We start from the raw sequence: 12664 nt of genomic DNA, 5'->3' as shown, positions 1-12664 counted from the left end.
CTTTAATAATATATCCAAAATAGTATAAAATAAGTATAAGTTAATAAAATCGACCGTGCCAGAATCACGGGACTCGAAGGATGCCTAATACCTTCCCCTCAGTCAACAGAATTCCTTACCCGAATTCTTAGTTTTCAGACCAATAAAATAAAGAATCAACTTTCTTTTGATTAGGGATAAAAATAAGATGACTTGAAACACCAAAACTCAATTTCAAGTGGTGAGTTTGAAAAAATAGATGAAATAATCCCCAATCAATACCATCACTTAAGTTGAAAAAATCCGTAGAATTAAGGGGTGTGACATCTCTGGCGACTCTGCTGGGGACTAACCAATATTCGAGATTTGTTGTATTGAATTTTACTTGCTTTTATTATTTATTTTTGGATACATTTTTTTTGTTGGCTTAATGTGATACATGCTCAATTTTTTATTCCTTTGATATTGTTGAACTGCCTATAAACTAATTTCTCTTGCACATCCATTTGAGTCTCTAAAAACACTTCACACATGTTCACAGGAATGCAGTTATGCATCCTACTTTCTATTGAGATAATGTTAGAGTGTTTTGGCACCTGGTGAAGGATTATTAGTCACACATGTTAGGAGAGGTTGGACTAGCAACGAAGTCAGAATAGCGCTGCTATTGACAAGTTTCCCCTCTCTAGTTCGAGTGTCCGCTCGAGTAAGCCAGTCTAGATACTTATCTCCTTTAGATTTAAACCTAGAAAAACTTAACAAACATGGTTATCCCTAGTAGATCGTTTGTTTGCATCATTTGCATTTAAATTAGTGAGGTTTGACACAAGAGTCAATCCGTCTAGGACACGTATCCCTTTTTAGTTTGACTACTTAGATCATTTGTGTGCTATCTAGAAATAACATTTTCTTATAAGGTATTTTCATGTTTAGAGTGATCAATAAAATGAGAAAAGGAGTTGTCAAATTTACACAAAAAACATAGTAAGAAAATTAAAAAAAAATTAAAAAATCTCGTTTTAGTTTCTTATGCATTTCTTGAAAATGTAAAAAATAATTTTAAAAAAAACTTTTTAAGCAAAAAATTTTTTTAAAAAAGTTTATGCTTTTAGTTCTTTTGTATAGTTCGTAAAGATGAAAATCCAAAATATTTTTCTTTATACCAATTCTACAAAATAATAACCAAAGTTTTAGTTACTTTTTTCAACAAAGTTCGAACATTTCTAAGTTCTCTTAGCTGTTCAATCTGAACGAACTACGCACACCTGATTCTCAACTTGATGAGATACGTAGGTATCTCTCCACGGGTTCGGTGATATAAGTTCAAAAAATTCAAAAGAAATAGTTTTTAATCGTCATTCAAAATAAAAAAAAAGTTTGTTCACTCTTGTTCAAAAAAAAGAGTTTTTATCCTTCTTCAAAAATAACAAAGATACCTTCTTACTTCATGTTTCTAACTTAACGAACTACGCATATCTAATTCTTACCTCGATGAGATACGTAGGCAATCCTCCTCGGATTCGATGAACCCTATTTAAAACTTTAGTTTTGGTCATTTTTCGAATATATATATATATAACGTTAATTCATTATTCCAAAAATTAAAAAAAATCAGAGAATTTTGTCTTTCATTTTTCAAAATTTCAAAACAAAAAAGAATAATTTTTTCAAAATTAAGAATCTATTAATTTTGTTCCAGAATTACCCTTCTTCTTATTGTGATTTTCAACTATTTTTAAATATCAAATAATGAGTATTTCTTAAGTTTGAAAAGAATTAAAAAGGATAATATTGATAAATTACTTTTTAATTAATATTTTCAAATCATAAGGGATGTGTCACAACCTAACAAATTATTTACTCCCTCAGTACACTTTTAATTTTTCACTTTGAAATTTGCACGTAATTTAAGAAATAATTATTGATATAAGTGTTTTTACTACAATGTCTGGAGTAATTGATGTATAATTTTTAGTGTTGAAAATGATTTGGAAAATAAAAAGTTAATTTTGAGAGTAAAATAAAAATTAAATATATATTTTTTAAAATGCTAAAAGTGATAGGTAATTTTTTAAAAAAATAATAATAGATAAATAAAAATGAATGAAGGCCGTATATTAGATTTACGGGAGTAAAAAAGGTCACTTATAGAGTTATAGTCAAAATGACCATGTGCTTTGCAAATGAAGAGGTGGAAAGTGGGGAAAAAATCTCGAGAAGTTTCTCGAGACGCGAAACAAGGCAACGGCTACAAATATCGTGGTACATGAATCATGAGAAAGCTCAAAGTTGGTTTCTTCTATTTACGTCACATTTTTCCAACATCAAAAATCAGTCACCTAACTGTAAGTCTTGATACATTTATTGAAGTTCCTTCTAAATCTTATGGAAAGGAATCATATTCGATTTCAAAGTTTTCTATCATATTTATTATATTACTACTTATATATAAGACAAGATAAGATTGCGTATAATAAATCTTTGTGATCGAATCCTTCTCTGAATTCTGCGTATAACGAAAGCTTTAGTGCACCGAACTGTTCTTTTACTTATATATAAGGCAATAAGTGAGCAACTTCCGTTAGTAGCCAGGGGCTTTTTTGAAATTAGAAGTTATATTATTAAGAAATTTTTTCTTCAGATTTTTTTTCCCAAAAAAAATAGAGATTTATTTTAGATAAAAATTTAAATTATTTTAATCAACACTACTTAAAAATTACAATGTTAGTAATATTTATAGGTATTTATTTTACACATAATAAGATGATTTACAATCATATAAATACTTCTATATAACTACTTAAAATATACAATGTTAATAATATTTGTAGGTATTTATTTTACACTTAATAAGTTGATTTACTATCATACAAATACATCTCTATAACTTATTTAGATAAATGATTTACCACGATACAAATATAAGTAACTTGTTTTAGATTAAATATTTAAAATTAATTTAATTAGTACTACTTAAAATCTATAATGTTAATAATATTTGTAAATATTCATTTTAAACTTAATAATTTATTATCATACAAATGCATATATATGTTAAATAAAAAATTAAAATTATTAAATCGATATTGTTTAAAAAATAACTTTGTCAATAAATATTGGCATGTGCTTTGCACGGAATTTTCGTTACTAGTTATATACTAGGGAAACTTAAATAAATATGCTAAATTAAGAAAATATTTACCATTTATAATAGTAACATTTTATTTTGCTGGGCACTTATAATATATTTATAATATAATTTTAATATATATTAACGAGAATAATTTTTAAATTACATATAATATAAATTTTATTCATAGATAATACATTTATCACACACTTTAATACACTTATAATACATTTATCAAATTATTACCAAACAAGCATAATATATTTAAAACACTTATAATATATTTAAATTACATACATAAATTAATTTTAATACATAACAAATTAATCATAATATTATTATAAATAATAATAAATAAAAAATATTACTAAAATTAATAATTATTTATTAAAACATATTCTCTATATACTATCCTGCGAAATGTGAATAAGCAAACAACTTTCCGTCAGTCTGTTTGCAAATTGGGCCCATTAGAATAGATTTGTAATTACACTGAATTGATGTAATTTTATTGGTTTAAGAAAAAATAATTCTGTAGCTCCTTTAAATTTTTTTGAGTTGTCAGACAATTTTATCCTTCAACTTACATGATCTTTGTGAGTGATACTGTGGAGCACACCTTGATCTCTCCTTTTACTTGCCTAACACTTTTAACACATTTATTCTCACTTTTTTTTTTAAATTTACACTCCCATCATTTTATTTATTTGATTCAAAATAATAGTACTCCATCTGTCTCAATTTAAATAATTTACATTTTTTAGTCATTTTTTAAAAAATAATGTATTTATATATATAATAATAATTCAACTTTAAAATATTTATTTTATCCTTAATAAAATGATTTATTATCACGCAAACATATATGACTTCTTTTTAGATCATAAAATTCAAACCTTATGTCGTCTTGCTGAATCTGATAAAGTCTTGTGTCTGATAAATGAAAGGAGAAAAGGAAATTGACAAAAAAAATAAGGCATTAATTTATACTTAGAAAATGACTCCTCATCATTTCTGCTCCTCTTTCATTTACTATTTTTTATTTTTTCCTGTTTTGAATCATGACATTGCAATGCTCGAAATCAGATTTTGATGATCAAAGTCTACGACACCAATAATAAATCATTGAAGATGGAAGTCAAAAGATGTTTTCTCAAGGTAATTTTGTACGTGTCCAGTGATAATGTAGATCCAGCTACCTTATTTATTACTAAAGTTGGAGTGCATAAGCAAAATAAATTTTCTATTCAGTTCTGTGACTAATGTCTAACGAAGGGACATGTTAGACATAATTGGAGTCTTTTAAATTGATGCAGTGACAGTTGTGTCTCATGAAGGGGTCATATTGAGAAAAAATGTTACTCCATAAAATAATAGGATATCCATCAGATTTTAAAGAAAAACAGAAAGAAAATGTAGTAATTGGTAACATTATAACACTTGAAAAAGATAGTTTCTGACCACTTCCTTTCTTAACGGAACGAAAAGAGATAGAATCAGGCCGATTCAAACTTTTCACGTGGGTCCTACATTAATTTTTGTAAATTTTTTAAGAATAACATAGTCCAAGGAATTAATTATTGTTTGTCCCTATCTTTTTTAATACTTCCTCTATTCCATATTAATTGAATTTGTAGAGTTTTTTTTTATTCAAAATATTTGAATTGTTCAAAGTTCAAAAGAAATATTTGAAACTTTTTTCATGTTTACCCTTTCCATTAATGAAGTTTTATAATTTTCTAGGGGTAAACTACACTATTTACAAAGTTATACTTCAATAAAGGACTACTTATATTTATGATTTCACATTTAATCATTTTTATGATACTGATTAAACAAAGGGGTAAAAGAGAAAATTATGGTTCAAATTTTGTCTTTGAATGCTTTTCTTAATATGTGTACATTACTTTAGAAAATTCAACTAATATGGAATAGAGGGAGTATTACATAAATTCCTTCAAAAATAATCCATTCGGATACATCTTGTGGTATCTGGATACATTAATTAACAAATCAATTGAGCTAAAAAAGGAATTATGTATTTGGATACGTCATGTGGTATTCGGATACATTAATTCAGACACATTAATTAACAAATTAGTTGAGCTAAAAAAGGAAAAGAAAGTAGCAATTATCTCATCCAGATACTATGATATCCGGATACATTAATTAACAAATCAGTTGAGCTAAACAAGAAAAAGAGAGTAGTAGTTATGTATCCGAAAAAATGAATTTTAGGTGTAAAAGAAGAAATTTTTGAAATAGTTTGAAATAGTAGGGAATACTTGAAGATATGGTAAATAAAATAGTGTATATAAGTAATTTTTCCTTAATTTTTTAAAAGAAAAAAGGCCATTTATCTCTCAATTTTACTATTTAGAGCTGATGTATTATTCATTATAAAAATAGTTCACACATATTCTATCGTTACTCAAGTGACTCACATATAACTCTATTGTTACAAAAATCGTTCACATATTCATCTAATGGAAGTGAGAAAAATAATTTTAAATTTAATCTTTGATTTTTAATTTTTTAATTTTTAAAAAATTCCATGTATGGATTTATATGATGCTTCTTGCAAAGTTCAGGGGTATACTTGATCTTTTTCACACACACACAAATATATATATCTTATATTTTGACTTCTATGATTATCATTATTTGGGGTTTCTTATTCTTATTTCATTTTTTCTTTCATGTCTAGTGTAAAAATATGAGAAATAAAAAGAAAAAAAATGTAAATGGACAAAAAGAAAAAAATATGAAAAAATTTAAAACGAATATATTTTGTGGCTATATTATAATTTAAAACTGCTTTTTTGCGGCTATATTTTTAATTAAATTTTTGTATTTGTAATTTTTTTTTGGGGCATCTACAATAAAAAATTTTACTAGAAAATTAGTGAAAAATAATTTTGATCATCAAAATAATAACTTCAAATTAGCCAGTGAATCAAAGAAGTCAAAAAAATATACATGTGAGAAGATCAAATATACCCTTATATGGATATTTTTTTAATAAAAAAATTATAAAATAATTTAAAATCATTTTTTAAAACTTTTGTTAGAGGAAAAGGATATATGTGCGTGATTTATATAACAGAGGGGTATATATGATCCACTTTTATAATAAGGGTATATCAACTCTAAATGACAAACTTGATGAATATATCAGACCTTTTCAAGTTGAAGGGTAATGTTACATGCATGTAATTGTAAAGTTATTAATTTTTAAATAATGTTACATGTAGTTGTAAAGTTATGCATACATATTCTAAAAAGAACTGATTGAGCTATAAATTAGAAATAATGTATAAAAGGTTACAATAACTATATATCCTTAAATTTCTTAGGAATACCGTGAAAATTCAAGCTATATTATATATTTTATGAATTACGAGATAATAGTTGTGGACATGTATATTGCACGTATATTTTTATTAAGTATTTTAATTTTTTTAAAAGACATGATTATTAGGAAAACATAAATATGTGTAATTGTTCTGTCACGATCCAAAAATCGGACGTGATGACAACTATCTTATCCCACTAAGATAGGTCAGCCTAAACTAAAATAACGAAAGAAATGCAGAAGTGAAACAAAATAAAGACAAGTATAACCTTAACATTTCGAATACCCTACTCATAACTCAAAATACCCCCCAAGAACTGATGTCACGTGTACAAGCCTCTAAATATTACAATAGATTTGAAAGACATACAAGTCTGAATGTTTTTGTTCCTAAAGCAGAACAAGGACATAATGAAAGAGTAAGAGGTGTCTGCCGATATGACAAGTAGCTACCTCACAAACTCCCAATAATAAGCTTTGGACGTAGAAGAGAAGAAGGAGTAATCACAATGATCCGAACTCTTAACCTACACAAGTGTAGAAAGCAAGGGTGGGTACCAACCAATAACACTATTCAACAAGCAAACGAATGACTCCAAGTAAAGACATATCGAACTTAAGTACTCCATTGCACGCCATCCGAACCTCCGCAAACTACATCTTGCATAAAAATCAGCCCAACCTAATAGTTCTCACGCAATAATAATAGTACACGTATAGAACATCACCACTTGCACCTCAACACACACACGCGCGTGCACGCGCGCACACACACATAAATATATAAAAGTATCATCATAGTCTTCCATCACTCGACAATCACAATCCATATCGTCAATCATGAATAACAAAATACAAAGATGAAGTGCAATGCAATGTAGTGCAATGTCATATACAGCGATGCATGTCTGTCCTAATGATACACATCCACTGAATCTCACACTGGGATCCATGGGGAACTTATCAGTCCATATAACTACCACAGACGTGTATACCACTTCCTATTTCCTATCAAAATGAATCAATCATGGCACATGGCACATCCCTTTTTTCCTCTCAAAAGAATCAACCATGATGCGTAGTACATCCACTTTTTCCTCTCATACTCACAAATCATCATCACAACATTGGTATAGTATCAATGAAGGTAGATATGTACAAATACTCAACGAGAGGAATACAAATGAGAGGAGTATTACTTTCATAATCACAATTCAATACTGATAATCTCAACACAACATCATGAATGAGTTAATACAACTATTCAAACTATTCAAGGTGATCTTATCACGACCCAAAAATTGAGGTCATGATGGCACACATCCCGAACCCATTTCGATGTGTAATCCTAAAAAGTGAAACTCATACGAGACTCCCAAAGGGGAGTCAGGCCACAATTTAAACAAAAAAAATAATAAAGAATTTATCCCAAAACCTGGTGTCATAAGTAACAAGAGCATCTACTACAATGTTTGAATCTGAATATACAAAATGAGTCTCTGAATAGTAATAAAGACTAAAAACGAAAGATAGAACTAGTAATGATCTGGATCCCAAGGTCTCACCACTTATCTGACAATGAGATAATCTGCAAGAAGATCAGTTGCTGCGTGAGATACCCTGACTAGGATCTGCATCAAAAGAGACACAAAATAAGGGGTGAGTAAAATCCACATGTACTCTGTAGGTTTAGCCGACTGAGTATAAGAAATTAATCAAACATATGAAATAAACTAAGGAACACTTCCACCTGCATATAGAAAATTAAAGCCCCAGTCCGGCATTGGTCCCACTAATTTATAATAGAAGGTGCGAGTAAAGTAAATACATAAATACAGTTTATTATCATAATTAACCAGATAAGTCAAGTATTCACCGATATCAATGCAATGCAGTACAATACGATGAATGATATGATATGATGGGATCAAGGCTGTCGCAAAATCTGTCGTATACGCTTGTCGAGCTAAGTTTTCCAGACAAGGACCCATGGGGGACTCGCAGTCCATATACTGAATCACAATCTCAAAATCTCATCATCTTTCCACCTAATTCGTGGTCAAGGATCAAAAAGGTGCCATATTTTTTTCTCAAAAAGACTTTAACAGTTCTCAACTTCCCAAGGTCAATACTGTAATAAGGATGAATGCATCACAATACATAAGGCACGGAGATAATATTCCACTCAACATGTAAATACAAGGTTCAAGTTTTCTAAACTCAACCTAAACATGATACTTGTTACATCCCGCACTTTGGCTCATTCAAAAAATTGATTTGCAAGGAATGAGGTTGTGATTTATTTTATTTAAGATTGGTGTGATGTTCATGGAAAAAAAATTAATGTGGAAATACGGAAGAAGGCCGAGGGTAAAATTAGGAATTTTGGAGATTAGTTTGTGAATTGCAAAAAGAGAGAAGACTTGTAGCTTTTGGGTTTAAATAATAATAATTGCAATAAAGTAGTTTGGGCTCACATAATAACAATAGTAATAGAAGAATTGAGGCCCAACACAAGAAATGGCCCAAGTCTTGGAAATTTAGTTCATTAATTAAGTGGCCCATCATCTATTTAGTATATATGTCTCTAGAAAGTTCAAGACTCCAAAAAGAGAGCTAAGTCATCTTCTAAGAGAAGAAGAGACCGAAACTACGAAAAAAAAGAGGAAAAATTTCAAGTTCTTCAACTTTGATCCAAAAATCTTGTCTTCTTGAATTCTTGTCAAGTTCGAGGCCCTCTTCAACATGGCATAATTAATTAAGTGAGAAAACTATATTTGTGGCAAGTCGAAATTTGAAGAATAAGGTAAGAATTCTATCTTCTCATATTATGGAAGAAGTGGGTGTGTTGTAGCTAGTAGAATTAAGTGAAAATTATGTAATTGTGATGTATGTGTGTGTGACCATGTGGGTGTGCAAGTGGGTGTGTGTGGCCGTGTGGGGTGATGGTTGAGAGAAGAGGAATTGAACTTTATTTAGCTTGTTAGTGGTGTCGTTATGGTGGTTACGGTGTAATTAATAGTTTCATGATTCGAGACAACCTCAAAATTGGTTATAAGCTGTTATAGGGAATTATGTGATTTTAGTATAGTTTATATGTAATTATGAAAGTAGAATTCTATTATGGAAATTATTGTCGTCCTTAGCAAATTTGGAAGAAGGTGATGCGATTTGGTAGTTTTCTTGTGTTCATAGAAGTTTTGGATGGATTATGGTTTTGGTGGAATTTTTGGTATATTGTATGGAATAATGTTAATTTCTTTTGAGTTATGTCTAAATGGTTTCAAATTAGTTAGTGAGTGAATATAAAATGTTGATATTAGTGGCAAGGTGTGAAGTTGGAGTAGAAATTATTGCTTTATGTAACAAAAAGAAAGAAGAGAAAGAAGAAAGAAGAAGAAGAAGAAAGACTTACACACCTTCTGCTATTACAGAGTGCTCCTTGACTCGGAGCCCGCATTTTGGTATATGGCTTTCCTATGTATATGCATCTATATATGTTTGACCATTCGGGTATGGCGGGACCCTGTCCAGTCATATATTTCTGCTATGCTCTATAGAGACCTGTAGACATACGTGTGGGTCATGGGTCGTGTGTGTTCATCTGTTTATGACTGATGTCTTAATGCGGTCCCTTACGTTATAATGGCCAAATCGGACCACATACTTGTATGTATATATGCACTTATCTGGTGATCCGCGTTCCGTCACCCTTTTGTTGGATATGATATTTTCTGCATGCGCGATCGCTTAAGATAATACTTGTTTACTGTTCTTATTAAATAAAGAAGACTCAATCGAAATTCTTCTATAATATGATGAATCAGTATGTAAGTTCGTCTGGGTGTTCAGATAGGACGCCAGTCGCGGCCTACGGGGCTGGGTCGTGACAAAAGTGGTATCAGAGTAGTTTTTCCTTGGAATGTCTACAGGTCGTGTCTCGTAGCGTCTTGTTTATCGGTGTGTTGTGCACCACATCTATAAACAAGAGACTACAGGACATTTAGGGTGTTACCTTCCTTTGAATCTTAGATCGTGCGATAGAGCTGTGCTATTAGGCTGATTTTTTTTCTGATCGGCTATTGTGTTTTTTTTCAGTGATGCCTCCGAATAAGGCGATAACGGCCCAGAAGGGCAAAGTGGTGGTAGGAGAGGCTAGTCGGATGCCGAGAGTTACCCGGGCTCGTGCTTAGAGTATGCCCGATGTTATGCCCCAGTCAGAGGGTTCTGCTACACCACCACCGGAGGAGCCTAGAGCAGCTCCCCCATTAGCTCTAGAGGCTTCAGCTCCCATGCCTCCAGCTCCTCAGCCTGGGGCGGAGGATAGGGTGCTGGGGGAGGCTGTGCAGCTGCTAACGATGATAGTAGCGGGTCAGGCCCGTGGATGTGGACAAAGAGGTGATAATGATGACAGACGTGATAGCTTGAGGGTCTGCGATTTCCTGACATGTAATCTCGCAAAATTTTTCAGGTCTAAGCCCGAGGAGGACCCCCAGGATTTTATTTGACAGATACAACGCTCATTGAGACTAGTCAGGGCTTCTGAGACCGAGTTTGTTGAGTTAGCTTCACACAGGTTGCGGCATATTGCGGTTAATTGGTACGAGTCTTAGAGCTATTCAGAGGTGAGTGTACTTCCCCAGCTATGTGGGATGTGTTCGTAGATGCCTTTCTCAGCCACTTCTTTCCCCCAGAGTTGCGACGGGCGAGAGTTGATAGATTTTTACAGCTGAGGCAGCGAGGCAGGAGTGTTCGAGAGTACAACTTGGAGTTTGATTCTCTGGCCCAATATGCACCTACTATTGTAGCTGATATGAAGGACAGGATGCATCGGTACGTGATAGGGTTGGATCATTATTTAGTTGACAGCTGTATGGCGATGGCATCTCAGGTCTGCATGGACATTAACCGACTGCAGGCCTATGCGCAAGGGATGGAGGACCGACACAGGGGAGATCCTTCTGGCAGAGATCGTGACAGGAGGCTGCCTAATAGGTCTAGATTAGTGGGGTATTCTGGAGATTTCTGAGGTGGGCAGCTTCAGCAGCAGTCCGGTAGGTATCTTCCTCTATTAGGCCGGGGTACGCAGTCCACCGACAGATGATTTGATGACACAGGGCCATCTGGGGCCGGCCAGAGTTCCAGAGCATCAGGTCCGCAAACGAGTAGAGGTTCGAGTCAGTCCAGGCCCCTTATACCCCGGTGTTCTTATTGTGGGAGATCACATCCTAGAGAGTGTTACTAAGCTACATGAGCCTATTTTTCTTGTGGCCGTCAAGGCCATATCATGTGAGATTTTCCGTTGGCAAGCAGATCAGGTAGCGCAGTTCAGCCGATAGGATCAGCTGCTGATTGATCGTCTACCCCTCCAGCTGCACGTCCTGTGGGATGAGGTGTGCCAACACCGACGGACCGCGATCGAGGTCGTGGCAGAGTTTTTGATTCCAGCAGTCCTTCAGACCGTATATATGCGTTGTCTAGCCGCCAGGACCAGGAGGCATCGCCAAATGTTGTCACAGGTACACTATTGATTTTCTCTCGATCTGTATATGCATTGATTGATCCAAGATCTACTTTATCATATATCTCTCCGCTTGTTGCTAGAAAAATTGGGATACCTCCCGAACCTATAGAGCCATTTGAAGTAGCTACACCAGTTGGGGATTTTATTATAGTGAGGCAAGTATATAAGGATTGTTCGGTGATTATATATGATCATTGCACTAAAGCTGACTTGGTGGAATTAGATATGATAAAATTTGATGTTATTATGGGTATGGACTGGTTAGCTTCCTGTTATGCTAATGTTGACTGTGAGGAAAAGGTAGTGCGATTTCAATTTCCAGGGGAACCAGAAGTGAATTTGATAGGGAGTACATCATCGCCGAGAGGTAAGTTTATTTCATACCTCAAGGCTAAAAAGATGATTCAAAAAGGTTATATTTATCATTTGATTCGTGTACACGGTACTAAAGCCGAGACACCCGCTCTCCCATCAGTTTCGGTAGTCAATGAATTCCCAGATGTATTTCCAGATGAGCTTCCAGGTCTTCCCCCTGAACGGGAGGTAGAGTTCCTAATAGCTCTGCTGCCGGATACTCAATCTATATCTAGCCCTCCGTATAGAATGGCGCCGACAGAATAAAAAGAATTGAAGGAGCAGCTTATAAACTTATTAGACAAAGGCTTTATTAGGCCCA

Source organism: Solanum dulcamara, chromosome 8 (assembly GCF_947179165.1).
Source record: "Solanum dulcamara chromosome 8, daSolDulc1.2, whole genome shotgun sequence".
Classification (NCBI taxonomy): domain Eukaryota; kingdom Viridiplantae; phylum Streptophyta; class Magnoliopsida; order Solanales; family Solanaceae; genus Solanum; species Solanum dulcamara.
Note: the sequence above shows the minus strand (reverse complement) of the source record.